Source organism: Anastrepha obliqua, chromosome 4 (assembly GCF_027943255.1).
Source record: "Anastrepha obliqua isolate idAnaObli1 chromosome 4, idAnaObli1_1.0, whole genome shotgun sequence".
NCBI classification, from domain to species: Eukaryota; Metazoa; Arthropoda; class Insecta; order Diptera; family Tephritidae; genus Anastrepha; species Anastrepha obliqua.
The window spans coordinates 69,319,702-69,344,683 of NC_072895.1; the positions used below are offsets into that span (position 1 = coordinate 69,319,702).

Consider the following 24,982-nt stretch of genomic DNA (forward strand, 5'->3'; position numbering starts at 1 on the left):
TTTGGCGGCGCGGCCAAAATCACCACTTTTAAAGCGTGCAAACCACTTCTGGCACGTTCGCTCAGCTAGAGCATGCTCACCATAAACTTCCACCAAGATACGATGACTTTCGGCTGCTTTTTTCTTCATATTAAAAAATTCCCCGCAAAAACACATTATTTGGCACGAAATTCGACATTTTCAAGTGTGGTAAAAATATTGTTGTTTACGCTTCAAATAAAAAACTTATACTGACGTTTGTGCCTTACGACAGTAGCTCTCCAATGAATGTTTGGAAATGTGGATCGATGGAATAATAATCAAGTTACGCCATCTGTTGTAAAACCGCACGAACTTATCCTATATCCTAACTTATAATATATTTTCCCTCCCCTGCCATTATTCTTAATACTCTTTGATTTTTATCATTTTCAAATTCCGCCATTAAATGGCTGAATTTAGCCATTTCGGAGCGTACAACTGACTAATTTAATGGTTTAAAGCGCTTTAAAGTTGTAATACGAAGATAAAGAAGCTGCGTTCGACAAGAGAGAAAAATTTCCTCACTTTTTGTCCTCAAATTAGTGTCTAAATAATCTCAGTTATGTCAGTATGTCTTACCCTCGAGTGCAAGTCTGGCAAAGTATGCACTCAGTATCTCGTGAAAACAGCGATTGTGCTAGTTAGATCCTGCCTCGAAATTGATATTCCATCAGCCGCACAGTAGTGTTTTAATAGCAAAAATAAATTTTTTGACAATTGAATTTAAAAAATCTAGTAATGCAGTTTTAAAGGAATGTGCCTGACTAAGTAAGAAACGCAACATTTCCCAAAAAAATAAAATAATATCTTTTCCTAGAAAAATATGTTGCATACATACTTTGAGGCTTATATATACTTGTGGATGATAATATATATGAAGTAATATATTTTTATCAATTATGGGGTGTTGAATCAGTAGAGAAACTTCTCCGATTCTTTCTAAAAAAGTTAATCTGTTTTCTTCTGAACACTCCAAACTTTATGGTCCACCTAGAAACAGGATTGTTACCATACGATCCAACAAACGTTGCATTCCACCTGAAATGCAAAAGGGAAAATCTCGCCTAGTGCGTTCGTCATTGTTTTGTTTTTAAGAAAACCTTGTTACCAACAGCAGCTATGTCCCAAAAAAGAATTAACCACTTATTCATTCACTTTTCACCATTAATTATACCAAAGATTGTGAAACGAAGTAAAAAAATCATCTCCATTATTTATTATAATATAATATAAATGGTCACACATTTCCCATCAAAACCCCAAGAAGCCGATGGACCTTTGCTTTCCTTTGCAACATATTGGATGTCATGGCATTACCGAACACATCGGCCCTTGCAAACATCGAAAATCGTGTGAATAACCCAGCCGTTATTTCTCAATTCACTATTCGTTTGGCTATGGAATAATTTTTCAAAAAACCAATTACTATCCTTGGGAATATTGTAGTCAGCCTATCAACCGGAGCCGATACACTCACAGCGAAGAGAGGTTGTCGTGTTTGTCTACAAGGAGGCGAAAAGCTTCGTCGAAAAACTCGTTGCAATTGAAGCAATGCAAGAATCCAGTATGTTACTAGCGCTCAAAAAGCTCTTATACCTACATGTTTTGCTTGCAGTCGACTGAATCCATAAATAAATATTATTTCATCTTTTAGCATTAATTTGATTATAATCAACTTTTTTTTCATCAATCTTCTTCGAAATTAGTAAAAATAAACAAAAAAATCATCTTTTTTCACAAACCAAAATATTTTCACCGAATATTTTTACTTCTGTAGGTAGCTCAATGCATGCAAAAGCCAATGAAAAAGGTAAGAAATTAAAAATATATACTTGCGGTACTTAAAAATGTCCATTGGAGGGTTAAGAAAATGCGATTTTTGACAATTCCAGCCTTAGGTTGAACCAAAACCTCTAAAGGCTACGCTTTTCTATCATTACCGATGCACCATCAAAGTCAATAAAGTTTTTAAATACTTTGTTGCTGCACAATTACTTTGATAAAATATTATAAAAGTGTCTAGGAAACGGATTTTATTTTCACCACATACAACTACTCCTCACACTTGGATTCACATGCGTCTATGATTATTTCGTCATACAAATTTTTATTCTCTTTAAAGAAAAAAAAAATACCACAAATATTAACTGCATATTATATTTTGCAGCTGGATTTAATTTTGTATAATTTTTTTTGGATTTTTGTTTGTTGTCGTATTTGACTTGACTAACATTTTTGATGAAGTCATACTGTTGTAATTTAACGTTTACGAAAATGTATTTTATTTCCATTGGAATGTGTATTTTGAGCGGAACAAGCATATGCTTGATTGCGTGCTTAGCAACGCCGTAACTTTCGATACATGGACTTACGTTTCGCTTACAGTGTTCATTTGTTTGTTTGCTTTTGTTAATTTAACATTTTCTAATTTATATGCATTCCTCTACGCTAGGCTTGTCTATTTAGTTTTGGAATTTGCAAACGTAAAGCCATCAAATAGTAGCCCTCAAGTGAACAAATAAAGGCAACCAGTCTATCAATCAAACACTTAGATGGTGCGACAGACAGGCAGTCGGTCAATCAGCATTCACTCGCACTCAATTAATCGGCTTAAAACGAAGGAAAAATATTGTGAAAATGTATGTGCGGGTTCGTTGCTTGACTCTTTTGTTGGCTGGTGCGTATGAGTAATTCCAAGACACTTCACAAAGTTGGCTATAAGTTGGTTTATTGTGTGAATGTACACTGGCTGTGCATTGTTGTTGTGCAGGTGTGGTTGATGCTATCGCAGAAAACAATAATGTTAACAAATTTTGTTCTTTTAAGTGTTTATTGATTGTTCATTGACCTTAGCCAGACAATTGATTTTAAGGGTTTTTAATGCATTCTTTCAGCTCATTTTTTTAATTACGAGCAGCATTATTCGTTACTTTGGGAGTTCAAAAATTGAAGAATAGTCAATGTAAATTGTCTGGGATTCTTGGTTTGTAGTGTTTTTATTTTTCTTATTTGTTTTTAACGAAGTCCGAATTGAAAACCTCACAGGGTTTTTTCGCTAAATCTAAATTGCGTATTGCCTTCAACGAAAATCGATTTGTTTGATTGGATAACATCAGTGAACTCTTCACTGTATTTAATGGAGCTTGATTATTCTTAACTATACTTTAAGGCCAATAAATTCTGATTTATCATAGAAAAAGTAAGTGTTTTCTTCAACTTTTATTGAGATGATTACTCAAGCTGGGGATATGAATGACTAATTGATTAATCTTTTCGGGGAAAGCAAGCAACTTATTGCCTTTCAGAAAAAAAGATGATAGTTCGGTGGTACTCATTTCGTATCTATTTAAAGGGGTGGTTTGGTACGTATTTCTGATGCCAATCTCGGTTTTCAGTATTCCGAGCATCGATGATTTGTAATGATTATCATATCATGATAATAAAAAAACTATCGTCCTTGGACGAGTCCCATTATTTCGGGATTTGTATTCCGAAAACTAGGGATCAAAAATTACAAATAATATTGATATGCCTAATACATGTGAACATTTAAAAAAAGTACAAAAGAATTTAAAAGCATTCAAAAAATATTTCTTAAATAGGCATTACGTTCTCTTTCTTGATGCTCCTGTTTCAGCCTACAATTCTCGGCTAAAGCTAAAAAGAGAAGGACAGTCCTTTCACTTTCGTTTATTATCAGTGTTGTTAATGGAATCGTCGACTGCCCACATCTACTTGGGCGGATAAGCTTTAATGTTCCACAAAAAAGTCTTCGCAATTTTTACATTTTTTATGGGGAAAGCTTTAAAACTAAATTTGCGAGTAATGCACCTATTGACTTACCCAATTCCGGCCTGCTTGATTTCGCTTTATCTATATATAATTTGGAAAATATTTAAAATTTTTGTATTTATAATGATTACTTAAATTTTAGTTGCCAAATTTGGATTCAAAATCTATTGATTCTAAATCTCTAGCTGGACCTAAATCATTCGGTCATTTTTTATTTTAGAAAAGCCTTTCCAAATATAGAGATACTTTTAATAGAAAAGAAGTAAATATGATATTTTGCCAAGAATTAGGAGAATTTATTCGATGTTTTAAATAATAAATTCAATAGGTTTTTCTTGAAAGATCACACGTGACTACTGTCAAACCAAATACAGCATTTTTTCAGTATTCATTGACTTTTCATCATAGAAAGGCTTACACGCCTCAACAAAATTGTCGTACTTGGGCTGAAGAGCAACCCGACGCCATTCATATATTACATTATTGAAAAAAAGCGTTTAATCATCACAACATTTGATACCATTACCATACGGCCCGTGAAACAATGAATTTACCGCGAAAGAGATTATGCGTTTAAAAGAGATTGTGAATGGTTCTGCACAAAAAATAATACATACTGCCCAATCAATTTGAATTTTCGTTGTTTTATTTCAATTTAAAATCCGATACCTCTGCATTGATCACCCTTTATTTATTTATAAATAGTTTTATTTGGTTCATTAAAATAATGTATTCAGAATTTTGGAATAGTTAAAGACTATTAAATTACTTTTCTCTGAATTTTTCGATGTACTCACCATTACGCCCCAGCTGATGCATTAGTCTGCATATGTACCTATGTATGCTCACACTCAATTGGAATATTAACACAAAAAACTAACTACTATTGAAAGTGTGCTGGTTCTTTGATCTTCAGCCTTTTCTGTGGTTTCCAAGTTTATTTTGATCAGACATTCCTCTGTACGACAGAACAAAAATTCGAATTCCATTACCTTCGAAAACGATTAAAAAAACTAAAAAGTGGCTACAAAGTTGAATATCACAACAGGCACTCTACGATTTATAGCATAATCGTTATATTCTACTGACACAAATTTTTCGAATTGCTAATTCCGCAATGCAAGCGCTTAATTGATCTACAAAAACTAAAAAAAAAAAATTAATTAAAAATAAAAGCAAGCACAGATAGAAATACGAACCTCAATAAAAGTAAACAATTTACAAAATTTACAGGTATGTGTGTTGCAGTATGCATGTAAATCAAAATTTCAAGGTTAATTGATTGTATCATCATCAGCATTGAAAATGTATTTGAATGTTTATTTTTCGAAACTTTCAACGCTTAAAATGCGAAGCAGGTTAAACAAGCTGTGCGCGTTTATAATTTGTTAGTGGTTTTGTTTTTTGTGTTACATTAACACATTCTTAAAGATTTAGCGATTTAATAAGAAAATTAAATAAATAATCTGTGGAAATCAAAGTGTGCTTAATTATGAGGTATTCATAAGTAATTAATAAATAATAATTTTATTATCGTATCAATATTTGAAAGGCTTAAGGCGGCGAGCAGCTTGAAATTTTTGGTATGCGACTTTATTTGTTTTTACAATTGCAGAGTGCAACCATTTTACATGACCTCAGAATAAAATGTTTGTTTGATTTTTTTTTTTAACATTTCGGTGGATTGCATCCGAGATAGCAAATCCCTTGGAATGGAATGGAGTAGAATATTGCCCATTGCACTCAAAGCCGGGAGGGAGGACTAAAAGTATATTCATTACTGTTCTGAAAACTTTCTGGACTTTCATGAGTTTTAGAAACTCGTCGAATGAAAGAGAATCTAGCTCGGATATTCTTAGTACATTTGACCCAAAAATTTACCACCTAAGTATGACAAGGGCCGGCGGTCGGAGACAGCGACAGCGGAAACGTTCCATACTACATATTCTCATCCCGCAAAAAAATATTTACGCAATGGATCTTTGATGAGACCTATGGTGACGAGATAATGCTTCATAGATCATGTTTCGTAATCAGTTCTATCAGGGCTCGCAGCTTGTTGTTGTTGTTGTTGAGGTGGTTGAACATTTCTGAGCTGAAATGCTCCTAATTAGTGACCAGCACCGTTTTACTACCACTATCTCGTGTGAAGATGATGTTGTTATTTTTTTTTTTTTGTTTCCAAGTCAGATCCATTTAGTGAGGTCCAAGTATAGCAGCAAATCCTTTATCTCGATGTCTGAGATCGGGCTCGCAGCTTCGTCTTTCTTTGTCTGAGAATGAAGTTTTATACCTGCCAAGTCTTTACAGGAAACTTTTGGTTGCTTTGCCGGTACCGGTGTAAAGCACCAACGGCTCTCATGAGCTTTATTCGCAAATCCCTTATATGACCTTGAACAAGTTGATATTTTGAGAATATCCAATTGCGAGATAAGGGGCTGATTTATGTAAAGAAGCCGCAAATCCTACAGTATCTAGAGAAGAATAATTGCTAAAAAATTCATAACTTAAGGCCTGAAATCTATTGATTGTTTGTAGCGTTGTGTTTTTAAGATACTAAATTCAGGAATTTTTAATTGAATTAAGATCTGGAGAACTGCTGAGCTAAGGTAATTTTTTTTACTTTATTTGTATTTTAGGTCAAAATAATTACAATTACGCATTAACATGCAAAAATTCAAAAAAAAATTCATATTGAAATATCACTAGTAAATAAATAACTCTTCCGATATGTTCATGTCCAAGGAAGAACGAAATCCCAAAGTGTTGCAGATTTTTCGAAACAGAAAACTTTAAGTTTTGATAAACCAGACTACTAATATGATTTCTTTAAAAATGTTGGCTTAAACAAAACGTTTTGTTTTTCGAACTCATTTCAGTTTAGGTAAATAATATATTGACACATATGATACAATATGATTTTTCAGAATGTATTGAACGTAGCGCCACCTAGCGGAGTTTAGCTCGCCAAATAGTTCCGAAAGTGAAACAAATCGGATCATATAGACACATAATTCAGTGGCAATAGACTGTACTCGAATATATAAAATTTGCACTTATATTCTTTCATGCAATTTCAAGTGGGTGCCTCTTTTGTTGAAGCTACAGCTTTATGCTACCTCCAAAAGGCACCTGGTTTTTATGAGGCAGATTTTCATTACAGAAATGCCATATAAAACGATAAACCTACCAGCGGTGTAAAACTTAAATATCAAGTGACAAAAGCAAGGCCATCTACATATGTTGGTTTACAGCAACCAAATATCTGGAGCAAAACTTTAAAGGTCCAAAATACACGTGGGCTCACATACGCTTCATATTTATAAGTAGGTATTTAGGCCGCAAATAATTGAATGTTGCCTACTAAATCACCAGCCGTTTAAAATGGTTTAAAATAAAAACTAAATTTATTTAATTTTATCCTTCCTGCTTCATAAAACCCCATTAAAGTGAAATTAGGCATACAATTTTAAAATGCAGCAGTGCAAATGAAAAATTTGCTCCGTAAATACTAGTACGTGTTCGTCTAATAGGTAGTAGGACTATGAATAAGTTCGTGCGGTTTTACAACAGATGGCGTAACTTGATTATTATTCCATCGATCCACATTTCCAAACATTCATTGGAGAGCTACTGTCGTAAGGCACAAACGTCAGTATAAGTTTTTTATTTGAAGCGTAAACAACAATATTTTTACCACACTTGAAAATGTCGAATTTCGTGCCAAATAATGTGTTTTTGCGGGGAATTTTTTAATATGAAGAAAAAAGCAGCCGAAAGTCATCGTATCTTGGTGGAAGTTTATGGTGAGCATGCTCTAGCTGAGCGAACGTGCCAGAAGTGGTTTGCACGCTTTAAAAGTGGTGATTTTGGCTTGGAAGACGAAGAACGCGAGGGTGCGCCGCCAAAGTTCATGGATACCGAATTGGAGGAATTGCTCGATCAAGATCCGGCTCAAACGCAAGAAGAGGTTGCAAAAACTTTGGGAGTTGATCAATCAACCATTTCCAAACGTTTAAAAGCCATGGGAATGATCCGAAAGGTAGGCCATTGGGTGCCGTATGAATTGAAGCCAAGAGACGTTGAACGCCGTTTTATGGCATGCGAACAACTGCTTCAACGGCACAAAAGAAAGGGTTTTTTGCATCGAATTGTGACTGGCGATGAAAAGTGGGTCCATTACGACAATCCAAAACGTCGGGCAACGTATGGATACCCTGGCCATGCTTCAACATCGACGTCGGCGCAGAATATTCATGGCCTGAAGGTTATGCTGTGTATCTGGTGGGACCAGCTGGGTGTTGTGTATTATGAGCTACTGAAACCGAATGAAACGATTACGGGGGATGTCTACCGACGACAATTGATGCGTTTGAGCCGAGCACTGCGAGAAAAACGGCCGCAATACGCCGATAGACACGACAAAGTTATTTTGCAACATGACAATGCTCGGCCACATGTTGTACAAGTGGTCAAAACATACTTAGAAACGTTCAAATGGGATGTCCTACCCCACCCGCCGTATAGTCCAGACCTTGCGCCATCCGATTACTATCTCTTCCGATCGATGCAACATGGCCTGGCTGACCAGCACTTCCGTAATTACGATGAAGTCAAAAAATGGATCGATTCGTGGATTGCGGCAAAACCGACCGAATTTTTCACAAAGGGAATCCGTGAATTGCCAGAAAGATGGGAAAAAGTAGTAGTAAGCGATGGACAATACTTTGAATATTAAATTTGTAACCATTTTACGTCAATAAAGTTTCAAATTTCGAAAAAAACCGCACGAACTTATTCATAGTCCTACACACATACATACACACATACATGCAAAATTTATAAAGCTAATGTGCGGGGAGACAGTAGATTACGTCGATTTGTTCATTCATAAAAATTGCAATCGATTTGAGGCACCGTTGGTGTTGCTTGCTATTGTTGTGACGTAATCGTGTGCGACATGGTGGTAACTCCACGCATACCTTACCATACACTCACATCTATGTAACTATGTTTGTAGATATATCGACTATGCCAAGTTGTTCGTGTTGCTGTTTTCTGCTATGTTCAAGTCTTCTCTGATACAATCTGCAAGCCAACAGCTACTTGCTGGAGTCTCGACTGTAGCTGCTTGCAGTGGCAAGCGCCGTTGCATCGCTTTATTTGCTTCGTTTTGTCTTTTTAAAGTTTTGTGTTAAAAAATTTTTGTGCTATTAGTTTATTTTTTTGTGGTACTGTTTGCAAATTGTATACAGATTTTTGCCGCGAAAATCAGTTGTTGCCTCAACTACAAGCACTCGTGCACACTCGCAACTACACACATACGGACAAACATATGCACTTACAAATCGCTGCAAGGAGTAATAGCGTCAATACTACACACAGAGGCAATATGAAAAGCAATTACAACAAAACACGATTTAGACAGTTTTCCATTGGATATTTGTTTTGAATTTTTGGTTGCATACAACGATTACAAGAATGCCGCTGTAATGCCAATAAAGGCACGAAAAAGGTAATGAAAATGAAAATGATACAATTATAGCAGCAATGACATTTTTATATCCTAACCTAGATTGTTTGGTAATGCAAATATTAACTTATCTAATAGGTTACTTTCTTTTAATAATAAAAATTTTCTGAATAATTTTTTAAGTAAAAAATTATAAAACTGTTGACCTCTGTTCAATACGCTTTTTTTTCATACTTTCAGCAATTTCACGCTCAAAAAAGTAACGGAGGTATTCATACTATATCTGTACGCTACAAAATATGTAGATCGCCTTACGCATGAATCTTGAAAACCGACTCCCAAAGGTAAGTGATGCGCCAATCGACACATCGTAAAGTATTTCTTTAATATCTTATATTATTCTATTTTACTTAGAAGTTGTCGATTTCTTATGATTTGATTTGTTGCTATTCCAATGCATACATAAATTCCTGATTTAAACTAAGCAGAAGTCTAAGTTGTGCTCTAATTTTTATTCTAGGCTATGCCTATGTGAATGATTGTGCCTATATCTATTAAGACAATAATTTGTAAGTGTCGGGCTATTGCACATTTTCCGATGTTTCATTTCCTCTGCAACCGCTTATGAACGCAGTGGAAGGAGTGGATACTATCACCGACGTAAAGCCTCTATACGCCCGCAGGAGTAAGAACTGGACGCTAGAACCTGTTGTTCAATAGACATAAATGCTGTTCAGCCTTGTGAACCGCGGTTCCAGGGGGGAAATCAGCCGATGAAGAGGAATGTTATAGTGTTAGTGGGAGTACGCCCCACATACCACTGGGTGTGACGCCATCTTTGAAAATGATTTAGATTTCAATCTCCTTACCCCAAGAAATGTGTATAGCTCTGTCCAAGTCTATGTGTATCTTTATATTATATTTATATTTGGCTATGGCTATGACTAGGTACATTAAATTGTTCCTTAACACTAGACTTACGAGTGTTGATTATATACCTATTTTTACTGAAGTGAGCTTTTTCTTCTTCTTAATTGGCGCCATAACCGCTTTCGCGATTTTGGCCGACGCCAGTTGGACACACCAAGTGAAGCCAAGTCCTTCTCCACCTGATCTTTCCAACGCAGAGGAGGCCGCCCTCTTCCTCTGCTACCACCAGCTGGTACCGCATCGAATACTTTCAAAGCCGGAGCGTTTGTATCCATTCGGACGACATGACCCAGCCAACGTAGCCGCTGGATCTTTATTCGCTGCGCTATGTCTATGTCGCCGTAAAGCTCATCGTTCCATCACTTGCGATATTCGTCGTTGCCAACATGCAAAGGTCCAAAAACCTTCCGCAGAATCTTTTTTTCAAACACTCCAAGCGTCACTTCATTGGATGTTCTCATCGCCCACGCTTCTGCGCCATACGTTAGGACGGGCATGATGAGAGCCTTGCAGAGTGTTATTTTCGTTCGTCGAGAGAGGACTTTACTCTCAATTGCCTACTTAGTCCAAAGTAGCACTTGTTGGCAAGAGAAATTCTTCGTTGAATTCCAAGGCTGACATTGTTATCGGTGTTTACGCTGGTTCCTAAATATACGCAGTCTTTTACAACCTCGAAATTATAACTGTCAACGGTGACGTGGGGCCGATACGCGAGTGCGCCGACTGTTTGTTTGAAGACAGGAGGTACTTCGTTTGGTCCTCGTTCACCACCAGACCCATTTGCCTTGCCTCTTTATCCAGTTAGGAGAAGGCAGAACTAACAGCGCGGTTGTTAAGGCCGATAATGTCAATATCATCGGCATACGCCAACAATTGTACGCTCTTATAAAATATTGTGCCTGACCGACTCAGTTCTGCGGCTCGTACGATGCTCTCCAACTTCAGGTTAAAGAAGTCACACGACAGCGAGTCACCCTGTCTGAAATGGCGTATCGTATCAAACGGCTCGGAGAGGTCCTTCCCAATTCTGACGGCACTGCTGGTGTTGAGCAACGTCATCTTACATAGCCGTATTAGTTTTGCGGGGATACCAAATTCAGACATCGCGGCATATAGGTAACTCCTTTCCGTACTGTCGAATGCAGCTTTGAAGTCGAAGAAAAGATGGTGTGTGTCAATTCTACTTTCATGGGTCTTTTCCAAGATTTGGCGTATTGTGAATATTTGGTTGATGGACTTTCCAGGTCTGAAGCCACACTGATAAGGTCTAATCAGTTGGTTGACGGTGGACTTTAGTCTTTCACACAATACGCTCGCTAGAACCTTATAGGCGATATTTAGAAGACTAATCCCGCGGTAATTGGCACAAATTGCAGGATCGCCCTTCTTATGGATTGGGCAGACATGCTTTCAACCGACCATATTTTGCATAGGAGCTGATGCATGCACCTTACCAGCTCCTCGCCGCCATGTTTGAATAGCTCAGCCGGCAGTCCGTCGGCGCCCGCGTTGTCGCTATTCTCACCTGGTCATGATCGGGCAGCGGAACGACAATTCCGGTGTCAACGATTGGTGTATCGGGATCTACACATTCTCGGTGACATGCGCAGCTGTCACTGTTTAATAGGTTCGAGAAGTGTTCCCTCCATAATTTAAGATTGTTCTGTACGTCAGTCACCAGATCGTTTTTTCTTAGCCCTTCAGCTAATTAGAAAATTAAATCCTTTTTTGAAATCATTACATGGGTGATCTCGTTACATAGAATACAAACTTCAAGCTCGGTGCATGAATTTAAATATGCCATCGAGCATAATATGCCTTTTAGCACAGGAAGTTGGACCTGAGACCTTTTTTAATACGGTATAACCTGATAATTTGCCTAAATTCTACCTTCTTTTATTCTATCCTCTTTCCATACAGCCCCATCAGTAGCTTATTCGGTGGAAATCTCTCTATTGAGATTATCAGATTATCAATGGCATCTAATTCACTTTTGGTTTTCGCTCTTCTTTGCTAGGTCCTTTATAACGAATATCCTCTTCTTCACTACTCAAAAATTCAGTGCCATTGACTTCCTCCTCTACTTCACTTTCATTAACACATAGTTTCCTATCAGTTGCATCCGATTCATTATCTGATAGCTCTTTTCTAATTTTGTTTAGTTGTTTTAGCAACCCTACGTAATTAAATGTAAAATATTTAATCAATTGAAATAGTTTTTTCAAACAAATATTGAAATTACCTTGGTGGACCAAAGTTTTGCTGCAAAATATTGATTTTATTAAATTATATTATTTCACCAAAAATGTTCTGTTCATAAGATATGTATTTATATAGGACGGAATGATGAGAGAGTTGGGTAAATAAGACACCTTTTAACACCAGCTATCTAATAAATTGACAAAATTCATAATGAATGCTCAAGTTTTTGCTTTCTTTAGTTTAATCGGAGGAGGGGAGTGACCTATATTTACCTATATTTAATTACGTAATTAGAAACCAACATATGTATTTAAAAAATAATATATATAGGTATGTAGCAATAGAATTTTAAATGAGTCAAATTGGCTTAGTCCTTCAATCTAGTGTTAAAAGCATAGGATGTGGAAATTATTATTTTTCGCTCCCCGTCCAGACAGATCATATGATACTTACAATTGTAATTAACTAAATGGTTTTCAGACCATTCTTTGAGCTTTTTATTAATATTGCAATAGATTGCTCAGTTTTACTAATTTTCAATACTAATCGTCTATTAGTAATATTATTATTTGCCTGAGTTTGTTTTCATTTTTTTGTAAGACCCTTCTTGAATTAATCAAATTTCATCTGAATTCCTTGACTGCGTACAGCAATACATTTCTTTCGTACAAAGTGAAGATATCTATATAGATTTACAATATAGCATCAAAACGAATTTCTGCTGATATTGTATTTAGGCGTTTTCTGTTATCTGATTCGGTTTGAAAAGCAAAACGTTAAAGTTTCTCTCGCCGTCTGTGTTGTTTGCTTTCAATGTTGAGTAAGATCGAATCTCTTATTTCAAGCCACAGACTGGGAAGAACTGTTGTCAATAAACAAAGGGAACACATTTTCGGCATCAGAAAAACCAGGAATATTTTTTTAGAGCACATTATTAACAGTTTAGGATGATTCTAAGACCTTCATAATAGGGGTTTTCTACAGCAACATTTTAGCACACCAGCTTATAACGCTACGCTATAAGTTACATACCTATGTCTGAATACGTGTCAGAGGGTTGATTGTTTCCATATATAGGTCGTGCGATTTTGCTGCTTTGACCCAATCTTGGGTGCATTTTTAGCGAAATAAGGCCAGAAAAAATGGTATAAAATTAGATTGGTTTGATTTATATTTAATTTGAGTATTAATAAAGCCAAAATTTCAGCCCATTTCTTGTCCACTGCCAGTTTGCATCCTTGCAATATTTGGTATCAGAGGCATAACTCAGCTCATCGTGGTTTCTGAGTGTTTTTATTACACCATTAATTTTCATGAAAGGTATATAGGTACATATAAGTAGAATATAAAAAGTAGTTTCGGTGCATGCAACAAACTGTCTATTTGTCCATTCATTTTGGTGCCGAAATGAAAATTTGGCACAACAGTGAAGAAATTATGGCGCGAGCAAACAACTTTGTAAAGCTTTACTTTGGTTCGTTGCAAGCCAATGCACGCCAAGGTGGCTAAGAACGCTGAAGCTGACATACATATACATATGTAAATGGGCCCATAAAAATATGCAGTGCTTTTCGAAAGAACGTACGCATTATAGACTAATATTGTATAATACAGCAAACGAAATAAGTTTTAATGCAAGTATTCTTTGAATTTAAATAAATATATGTATACACGTGTACTGTTTTAACAGTAGTTCAGTCAGCTTAACAGTCGCCCAGTCGGCTTGCTATGTGCTCTCACACAAATTGTCTTTGGCTTTGTTTGTTTGTGTATTTACTTTTTTTCCTGAGACGGTAGCGTAGTTAGACTCCAATAATTTCTGATTGGGTAGACATTCCGACTTTAAGATGGTCAATTAAAAGTTTGAATTCTGTTTTCTCGTTTTTCGTTCACATCTTGTACTTTCCTGTAAAAAAACGATTTTGCCATTTACAACGTTATTCGCGGCTCCGTTTCAATTGTTGGTATGTTAAAATTCTTTTACATTTTCCCTATTACTTTTTAGCCTATTCAAAAAAGTGGTGGCGCCAAACCGAAACGAATGCTGGGACTATGCGAAAAATATTCGAAAGACTTTGTTCCTCTACTTTTTGTAAAAAAATACATAGCATTTATTGTATTTTTTCTGGATTCAACAAAGCTATGTCTATGGGGATTGTAGTAAAAAGTTCCAAAAAGTTTATTCTGCGTTCTATTCTTCTACTTTTGGCAAATAATGTCTCGAACCGAGTTCGCGAGAAAAAAAAATATCTCGAAAAATATCCCGAAAAATTTATCTGTGTTGTATTCCTTTACCTTACAGTTTATTGTATTTTCTTTGAATTCAGGAGAGTCATGCCTCGGGATGCTCGGAATCATACGAAAAATATCCCGAAATCAGCAAATGCTCCGCTAATTCTGACATCCCTAATATGTAAGTGTGTATGTATGTACATATGTAGGTACACCTATGCAACAATATTTTGTTCGGCCAACTTTAGTTTCGTTTCAAATTTATATGTTTAATTTCTTTTTCTGCAGTGTTGCATTGCTTTTCAAATATTTTTTTCCAATTGTGTTGCAGTAAAGTTTCATTTAGTGTGTTTTGTTGCTGTTGCAATTCCTTAGCTGTTAGCTGCTACCATAAAATGTGAATGAATGCACGAGTGGTTTTGGGCAAGAAAAATAACAACAACAAAAGCCGCAACAGCAACACAAACATTTTTGTAGTGAACAAGTGTGTAAAATTTACTATTGCCATTATCTATCTTGTTATTGTTGCAACAACACACTATTGCATTGTTGCTTGTTGCTCTTGCCGCTGCATTTGTGTCTTAGCTGCTGTTGTTTGGGCTTGGAAAAAATGCCGTTTTCGCTTTTGATTGTTGTTTACTATTTTTATTTAGTTTGTTTTTCGCTCACAGTTATTGGGTCTATTTTGGATCTGGGTTGTTGTTGTGCATTATGCTAACTTGTTGTATGTGTCTTCGCTTCATTGCCGTTGTTGTTGGCGTTGCTCTACTGCGTATTACATTAGGTAGTAGTTAGCTTGGTGCGATTACACAATTCACCGTTGCAAATGCAAGCAAAATGAAGAGATGGAACAAAACTTGAAAAGCTAAAACATCAAATGAAAAATTAACGGTAAAATAATAAGTCATGTGTGTTTGCGTTCATTGGCTGTGTTGGTTAATCAAAAATAGGAGGGGGAAAAATACTGGTAATAAAAATTAAAAAAATTTGAACAAAATTTTAACCCACTTACGCACCGCGCTGCTTTTATGTGTTTGATATTCCATTTGCCAACTTTTTGATCAACATTGACCAACCACAACTACAATAGTACATTGCATAAATAGCAAACAAGCGTGAAAACGAGTTTCACGCTTTTTTACTAAATTTTTATTATTTTTAGTTTACTTTATCACTTATCGAAATAATATTGCAATTGCAATTTCATATTTATCTACACAAATATCTGCAAAGCACGTTTCGGGGTATTGATTTGACATACATTTCTTTGGCATGTTTGTAAAGAGGCCCGCGGTCGAGTGCTTATCATTCGTGCAGTGTAGGAGTATATGTAATATCAAAATATGTGTGTATGTGTATCGTACTGAAGTGGTGTTAAAAAAGATTTTAAAAGTATTACGCAGTTATGCGAGCTGCCGACAGAAGTAAAAACATACTTATGTATATACCATTCAATAACAAAAAATGAAAAAATACATGTTCACATGTACAAAATTTCAAGCCACTCTTAGATTTAACGGGTTTTTAAAAAAATTTCAGAGTTATGCATAAAGAAAAACACATAAAATAAGAAGAAGCAATGAATGAAAACGAACGCCCTATAAAGCTCTCATCATACCCGGCCTAACGCACGGCGCAGAAGCTTGGACGATGACAATATCCGATGAGGCGTCCCTTGGAGTGTTTGGGAGAAAGATTCTTCGGATGATTTTTGGCATTCGCATGTTAGCGGCGTTAAGGAGCTAAACTTTCTTTTATCACTTTTAGTGCCAGAAAGCTTTAAATTACCCTAGCATGATGTGAAATTTATATTGTAAGCTCGGTATTGCTGAGAGCTTAGCCAGTAAAAGTTTGATAGCTGATCTCTTTCTCCGTTATTTTTACTCTTTCGAAGAAGTATCATTCAAGAACGGTGAGCCAAAGTAACTAAATTTAGTGGCATGCCACGCAGGGCACTGACAGAGAAGATGTTTGACAGACTCTTCCTCCTCCTCATTCTGCAGCTTCTGCAGCTTCTGCAATAGGAAACAGTGGCATGTGATCAAAGCAACTAACATAGAGACGTTTTTCCTTGACCGATTAAGTAGCGCCTTTGAGCACCTTGCATCCGATTTTGGCCAATTTTTTACAGTAGACGCCAAAGCCAACTTTATCGTCAATCTTTGAGATATCAGTAGAGAACCGTAAGAGGTTTTTCCGACCAGGTAATTGTCAACCCACACATATGTAGTACTATTAGCCTATAAAAATAACCTATTCAAATATTGTTCATTCAAACAATGGTCAACAGCAAGGATGGGCAACCTTTTTGTAATGCGGGCCAAAATTGAAAACAACCAAACTTAAGCAGGCCATTGACTTTGGTTTTGTAGGTAAATGAAAATTATGTTTTCAGAAGATAGTGCAGAATATTTTTAGAAAATAGAAATAAAATGCTTCTGATAATATATATGAAATACTTCTGATAATATACATACCTATTTATAAATCTTTTTATTACTACACTATAACATTACAAAAATTAATAATAAGTTGTACAATTATATTAATGAGACACTTGCCACTGCTTATTTGTGGTTCAATTTTAGTAGTAGCAACTAAATACTAAGCTACTTTCTACATTCTCGTCTGTAATTCGCGATCTATATTTTGATTTAAAAAAAGTCATTTTCGAAAAAAATTGTTTGCATTTATATGTGCTCCCAACAATGAAGTAATTTCGGGAATTCTGTTAACAAAAATGGAATTAAAAATACATCAAAATAGCAATCTATTTTCCATTGGTTCAAACTTTCCTGGAGTTAAATGCAATTTTTTATAAATATTTTATTTTTATTTTTATCATTGTGATGGTATAAAGCACTGCGTCCTGAAAGGCATATTTCTATTTCTCTGAAGAAAACTTCCACAATAAATTTTAGTATTTGTCCTATTTTATTGAGTTTTCTTTCCTTCTCTGGTAAAATATTTTAACGTACGTTTTTGTCCCGTTGAAGTATTAGTGGTGGCCACGATACCTAAACATGTTTGGTGGTTTCATCTTCCGAGTCGCCTCAGTGCCTCGCGCTCGCTGTTAACGTCGCCGATTTCCTCATTTTTCTGACGTCTACAATGAGCTCTCTTTCGACCACTTTTTCAGTTATCCTTGCCGCAACGTAGTCGGGTTTTTGTTCCCAGTTTCGAAGTCGGTTTGATTGCTGACATCTTCTTTAGCTGAGCCCTCCGCAACATCTGAAGGTGCTTCTATTTCCGATGTTGTTTCAGCCACAGCTTTCCCGTTAACGCGTTAACGGATATCCTACAATTTTTTGTTTTGATTCCTTTTTTTAATTTTATAATTCTTTAAGTTTCCATAATTCGATGAATTTTAGGTGCGTAAAAAATTTTTAGTGTGATTCGTGCCGGAAATGTTTATAAATAGTTTCTTAAAGTTAAAGCTGAACTGTTTGAAAAACAAAAACTGTTTCAAAGATAGGTATAGTTAAAAGACGTCTGCTAGTGACGAAGTCAGTACTTATTCGTTTTTCCGACGGTCCCGGTGGTCTAGAGCTTGAAAATTTGGGGTATTTTTAGGAATGTTGTTTTACAATAAAAAAATGAAAAACGATATTTAAATTTGTTAGGCTTTTTATTTAACTTGTTTTACATACAAAACTGAAAAAAGAATGGCGCTGGAGTTGACCCTCCCGAAAAATTGGACCTGGACTGTGTTGTCCATTTTGGCTCTTCTATTTATCTGAAACACAAAAACCAAAAAATCAATACGACTGTAGCTTTGTCTCGTACTAGAATAAAAAAAAATTGATGAAATGGCGCCGTTTTGAATTTGACACTCTAAAAATCGGGTTTTTTAATAAAAAATATACGAAATAATTGAAATATTATAATAACATGGTTCTAGTACGGACGTATTAAAATTTCAGACGATTCGGTTGAATAGTGTTTTTTTTTTACATCATCAGGCCGAAAAAAGTGCAATAGTTTTGATATAATTAATTGAGTTTAAAGTTTTGAAAGTGGCTGTATGACGAATCTGACCCTACCTGCTAAAACGACTGTAGAATCGAAAATACTGGGAATATCCTTCCAAAGATTTGACAGTATATTCTTAAAGCCTATATTACAAAAAAAATCGATTGTTCGAAATTTCTAGATTGGTTCATTTTATATTGAAGCACTCATGGTTGCGATATTATCCATCCGTTGCCTTATAGCCACAGGAACATTTAATAATGAACTTGGTGAAGCAAGTTGGGTAAACTCTTATACTTCAAGCACTTATAGGAAAATCTGCAGATAGCTGGTGGTCAGGACTTGAAAATAGGGTCGGGATGGCATCCATTTAGAAGGGCTGTATCTAAACCTAGTCTAAAGCTATCTGACTACTGCAACGTCTTTCAAGCTGAGTTAATAGCTACGTTGTGGGTCAGGAACGCGTCTGTCGCATCCCAACGGATCAGTATTTAATCTGACAGTTAAGTTGCCATGAAATCTCTACCAGGGTAGTTCGTCCATACCCACTTTGAACTGGCTAGTCTTGATTTCTGAACACAGATACGTTTCTAGAAATTGCATTGCGGTTGAACTGGTTAGGAAGGGGATTGATCTGAAATCAGTAAATTCTGGCCAGTATGACACCAACCCTCATCAGGTTGGTCTACATCGCATAAGTCAACAGTGGATGAACCACGGAGCTCTCTTCAGAGATAACTAGACAGGCGCCGCTCTTGCCAGAACGTGTTATCGCTGTTTAAAATATTACTTCTGTGGATATCTGGCAGACCTAGAATCCATAACAATTGGAAATATTTGATTGTTTATTCGAGAGGCGAAGTGATTTCATCACATTGAAAATGAGAGACGGAACTTAAGCTCAAATTTGTTGTATGACAATGGACCTCTAGGCGTAAGTGGACCCCCTCTGCACCCACATAGAGAGTGACAATCACGTAACTTTACCTAACCTAGGGGCACTTGGATGGTCCTTAGCTATAACTGGATCCGGTGGGTGGCACTATTGTCGAAATATTTTTAAAAATCGTGTCTTATCTTAAGAAACCACATTGTCTGAATGATAAGAAAGATTTTAGCAGAAAAATAAACCCGCTAGATGGCGCTGGAGGCGAAATATTTCTAAAGCTTACGCTTACAGTCCGATTTGGGTAATATTTTGAACTTTCATGTATTGATTACAGAAGATGAAATAAGTTTGCGAGAAATAGTCTCTTAAAAAAGTAACTCTAATCACTTTTATAGAGCAACTAAGCAACAATGTGAGCAGCCCAGCGCCACAGTTTAGATTTCTCGGCATTTGCATTATGTGAAAGGATAAAAGTGATAAGAGGTACTTTTTTTATAAAAATATATTTCATTGTATATAAAAGCCACATATATCCAATTTTCAAGCTTTGTGCAAAATTTTTAAACCATTATCCAATTATCTTAAAATTTCAAAACTTTTATATGCTGTATAAGCACTTTTAAAAAAGTTTTATTAACTTTGGTACAATAAAGTGCGAGTTACAAGTTGCTCAAAAATTCTAATTGGTTTTTGAAAATTTTATTCCTAAACGGTGTTGCGCATTTTTTCCATATAACGAAATTATTAAAAATCAATGAAAAATTTCAGCCACTTCGGTGTGCATTTTATTATATTAAATTTGAATGGGCTATAAAACTGCGTGCCCAAGTTTGAAATGTTCATGAAAATTTTTCGGAGTTTTTTAATCTTGCTCAAAGTTTGAAACTTAAATTAATATGGTCTTTGTTATAGAATTTTTTTTATAAAGAAATATATTAATTTAATTTTTATAATTTTGTTTTTATCTTTATCCTATATATGTATATGTACATACATATACAAGTAAATATATATATACATTTTTTTATTTACAAGGGTTATTGCAAGTGATTATTACCAACAATTATCATGCGTGAGAAGAGATAATAAATTTTGCACTAGTGTTTAACCATTTTAAAAGTGTAAAGTTTTAAAGCGTTTGGGCATTACGCTTTAAAAATGTAAGGACGTGTCTGTATTTAAATACAAATTTGTAGTATCCCTATTGAAAAACTATTTGCTCTTGCACTATTTTGAAGTTTTATTTGATTGTTTAAACCACATAATTTTACACATTCTTACAATTTTTGTTTTTCATGCGGTAACGAAAATTTGATTAAAATTCCGAAACTTAAGTATGAAAAATTATCACCGTTGGTCACCGCGACCGCATTGCCAGCAGCGCCTTGATGTATAACTCCCCATATTTACATACAAACATACATAGTTGCATTTAATAAATATGCAATTGTAGGCGCGTGCGTTAGATGGTCAGCGTCGTGAAGTTGAGTCAGCGCTTCTAACGATTGCCAGACGAACAGCAGCTCAAATGACGACAACCAGCCAACCAAAGCAAAGGCGAGTGACTGCAAATTTCCAGCTGTTAACGCTATTCTTGAAAGTAGTTGGCAATAAGGTCGCAACAATTAGTTTGGTGTTGTTGGTGCGTCGGCGTTACTGTTATTAATGACGCTATTTCTCGTTTCGCCGCTACACTGTTGACATTGATCCAAATACAAAACGAAATGAGACTACAAAAACAGTAGTTACAAAAAATTAATACTCCAACAAAAGTCTTATTAAAAAGTTCAACACTGACACAATGTGAGCAACACTGTTCCATACATATAGGTACATGGGTACCACACTTGTACACCTACGCACAAACACTTTTATGCGTGCTATAAGAATGCTAACCGTACACCTATAAAGCTACTCATAGCTTAGAAATTTAAGCCGATTATTCAGTGGCAGCCATGCTCTGATGATCTCATGTGCATTTAAATATTTCTTATTGCTCGCTCTCTCTTGTTTTCCATTGTTGTTGACTCGCGGTGGCTGTGTGTTGTTTTAGCTGCATTCGCCGTCGTTCATTTGTTGTGCTTTTTTGCTGCTGTGTGTGCATGACAAATTGGCTAATGTGTTTGTTTGTAACTTGAATATATGCAAGTATTTTATTTTATGTTTGTTTACTTATTTGCTATGCAGCAAGGTCATCAAGCCGTTGTGTGACGAGCGAGCGCGCACTCGAAAAGCCCATTGAGCAATTGACGCAGCGTGAGTGTGCGAGGATAGCTACACATGGCTACGTACGTGTATTAATTGCGCATCTGCGAAACATTAATAATAATAAGAATCATATTTAGTCATTGACTAACGGATTTGAATCAGAGACGGAAATCAGATTATCCACTGGCGGCAAACAGCCAGCGATGTTGTCAAACAACTACAGGAATAAAACAGCTTTGTTCGCTTCTTAGCAAATACGTATGCAATTTGACAAAAAAAAAGAACAAGATTTATTATTAAAAATAAAGGCGAAGAAGAATAATATGCATAAAAACAACTAGCTTGCTTTCTCAATCAGCTTAACTTCACCCGGCATTTGTTTATAAGTTTAAGGTTTTAGAATTTCTATGCAAAGGTCAATTTTGATAAAATTTCAAGAAAGATATGCACTTATTTATGGGTTTATTCAGACTGATATGCCGTATGATATGTAATACTATATATATGGTATGATATAGAATTACTAATACTTTTGTAGTTAAAAATATAGATCATTGCTGGTCATTCTAAATTTGTTTTGTGTTTTATTTTTTTAATTGGTTCTTTTGATATTATAACTGGTTTCAGATATTAATAACTATTATTAAGGAACTTCGTAAAATGTAAATGTTATTATTATTTGCATTGCGTTTCAGCTTCTGTTGAATTTAATTTTCCTGTAAAGACAGCAAATTCATCAAACAGTTTGTGGGTGGCAGTAGTCGATTGATGTGTTGTGTGCCTGCGCTACGTATCACTTCACTGTTCAGTCAATGTTTAATTCAAGATGTACTAATATCGATGTTCGTCTTTTCCTTTGTTATATCTGCAGGTTGAATTTTGACGCGATTCCCCAAGCTTCTATGCCAAACTTTCATATTGTCATTATTATAGCCTTATATATTCTTCTTCTTTATTGGTGCGATAACTGCTTAAGCCATTTTGGTCGAGTTTAACAAAACGCGCTGATCCTTTCTTTTTCATGCTAACCGGCACCAGTTACATCAATTGAAGTCAAGTCCTTCTACACCTGATCTTTTCAACGCAGAGGAGACCTTTCACTTCCTCTGCTACCACCGAATATTTTTAGAGCCAGAGCGATTGCATCTTGCCGACTAACCTGGAAATCACAACTGTCAACAGTGGCGTGAGAGCCGATACGTGAGTGCGCCGACCGTTTGTGTGAGTTTTATATACTAGGATTTTATTGTTTAAGGATGATTTTACTTTTTTTCGAGAAGCCAGTAAATTTTTTCGTTCGTTTTTTTAATAGCAAGGACTTTTTCTGAGTTCTGTATATCACCTTTAAATATATATCCAATATATTTTTATATAACTTTCTGCCAATAATTCTTTTGTCGCAACTTCATTGTTCTGCTTCACTGATGGCATTAAACTCTTTAGTAGTATAAACTGTGCCTTTGATGTCATGTATTCACAGAATGATTTAAATAATCTTGTTAGTCGATGTGATAGTAATTACTTATCGCTAAACTAAAACAAAAACAAAACGCTTTCACATGATATCCACTAAGTCTCAAAACGCCTTATATTGACTGTATAAAATGAAGCAATTTTTTTTTTTGCAGGTGGCATACATATATTTATATATTTTCTGTGGCTTTACAGATTCTTTGTACAAAGATTTTGTCTGAGGGGACCTCTAGTAAAATTTTATGGCAAATAATTTTTCATCTCATTTTAACCTCTAGCGACCTTCAAGAGCCCTTTAAAAATGTTCTACAAATTATTTTCTCGCAAATGTATTTTAACTCTTTTTTTTATCTTTTCTAAAACAGTTAGGCAAATATTGCAAATTTAAAATGGACATGGCAAACCATATTTTCCAAAGAACGCAAAACGGTTTTCGTGCTGTTAGGTACTTTCGACTCAAGCTTCTAGTTTGTAAATCATGTCTGTTATGTGTTTCCTATAGCATATATTCGCCTTCGTACGTAGACATGTGATAGTTTTTAGAGACCCCTATACTAGTAAAGCCTTATTGAAAGCCTTATTTATGAGTGTGATCCGACGAGAAAATTCTGTGTTGGATTCTAAAAATGCCATATTCTACGAAGAGAAAGGAGGCGAATATTCTCCCTTGAGATGCTTTATTAAAGGCGTTGGTTGCCCTGATAATCAGCTGACTACTCAAAACCATAATACTAGTTTGGGGAAAAGAAGTCCATTATTTTTCCTCAGGTGGCTGTAGTGATCGATATCTCGTAAAGTATTGATCAAACAATTTATAGTTCATTGATAAAATTACAGAAATAAGCGAAGTTGACCTGCATATTAGTAGTCGTTGTATCGCCCAGGAGCTAGGGATCGAACATAAAACAGTTTTAAACCATTTGCGCAAAAATAATGGATTCCTTGTTTTTCCAACTAATATTAACAAATCCTTGTGGAAGACAAAGAGAGATATGACTCGCAGTATTCTGTGCTATTTTCTTAGTAGGCAATAACATACTCTCTTACGGGGTTGAGTGCAGAGTTGAAGGCCATTTTTTTTGTAGACCCGAAGACCCATTAGATTGTCTGTTTGACCCTTAAATTTATAAGCTTACGATCTCTTGATAATAGAAGATGTTGTACTTTTTGTTGTTGCAGCATAAATATTCCCTACAGAAACATTTACCTTTTTAAGTGCCTGTTATTAAAGCCAAGCCTTTCATTTGTTCCAGTTTCTCGAGCTGTAGTTGAATTTAACGCTATTTTAAAGGTTATTGATTTTTCTTTACTAATTGGCTCTAGAAAGTTTTCTCCCATTTTTTAATATTCATTATATAAACATATTTATGTAGTCATTAAGTAACTCCGCAAAATTTTGTACTTTAATCTGTAAAATTGTAGTATCATAGACTGAGTCAATTGAATTGTTTCTTAGAGACCTGGTGGCGACGTTAATAAAGCAACAGTGATAATACTTCTGTAAGATGAATTATATTGCTCATAATATCTTTAGTGAAAGAAACGCCTTGAATCTTTCTCCAGCTCTGAAGACTCGAGCCCCTTTCTTAAGGCGACGATATTTTATTTCACTGACAGTGATACTGAACTGATATGACAGCTATTCGGCACATAAACCTTAATTTTTCGCGGGAAAAACGTCTACCATTTTCGTAGTGAATTCTCACAATTACTAAGCGTTGGTCGTCATTTAATACTCCATCTCTACATTCGTCGGCAAAATGTATAATGCATTGCAGCAAGTATATTTT

The 24,982-nt window shown here is 35.5% G+C and overlaps 1 protein-coding gene across 6 annotated transcripts in view; it reads left to right on the forward strand.

The window, feature by feature from the left end:
* The window catches only part of LOC129245416 (uncharacterized), a 221,507-nt gene that overhangs the window by 39,864 nt on the left and 156,661 nt on the right, over nt 1-24,982 (forward strand). For 3 of the 6 annotated variants that reach the window (XM_054883571.1, XM_054883565.1, XM_054883570.1), the window contains exon 2: nt 9,527-9,630. The exons of 2 other annotated variants lie outside the window; for them this stretch is intronic. The gene's annotated coding sequence lies outside the window, so the exon portion shown is untranslated. Of the gene's footprint in view, nt 1-9,207; nt 9,329-9,526; nt 9,631-24,982 lie in introns of those variants that run through there. One more of the 6 variants, XM_054883567.1, reaches the window with a different exon arrangement.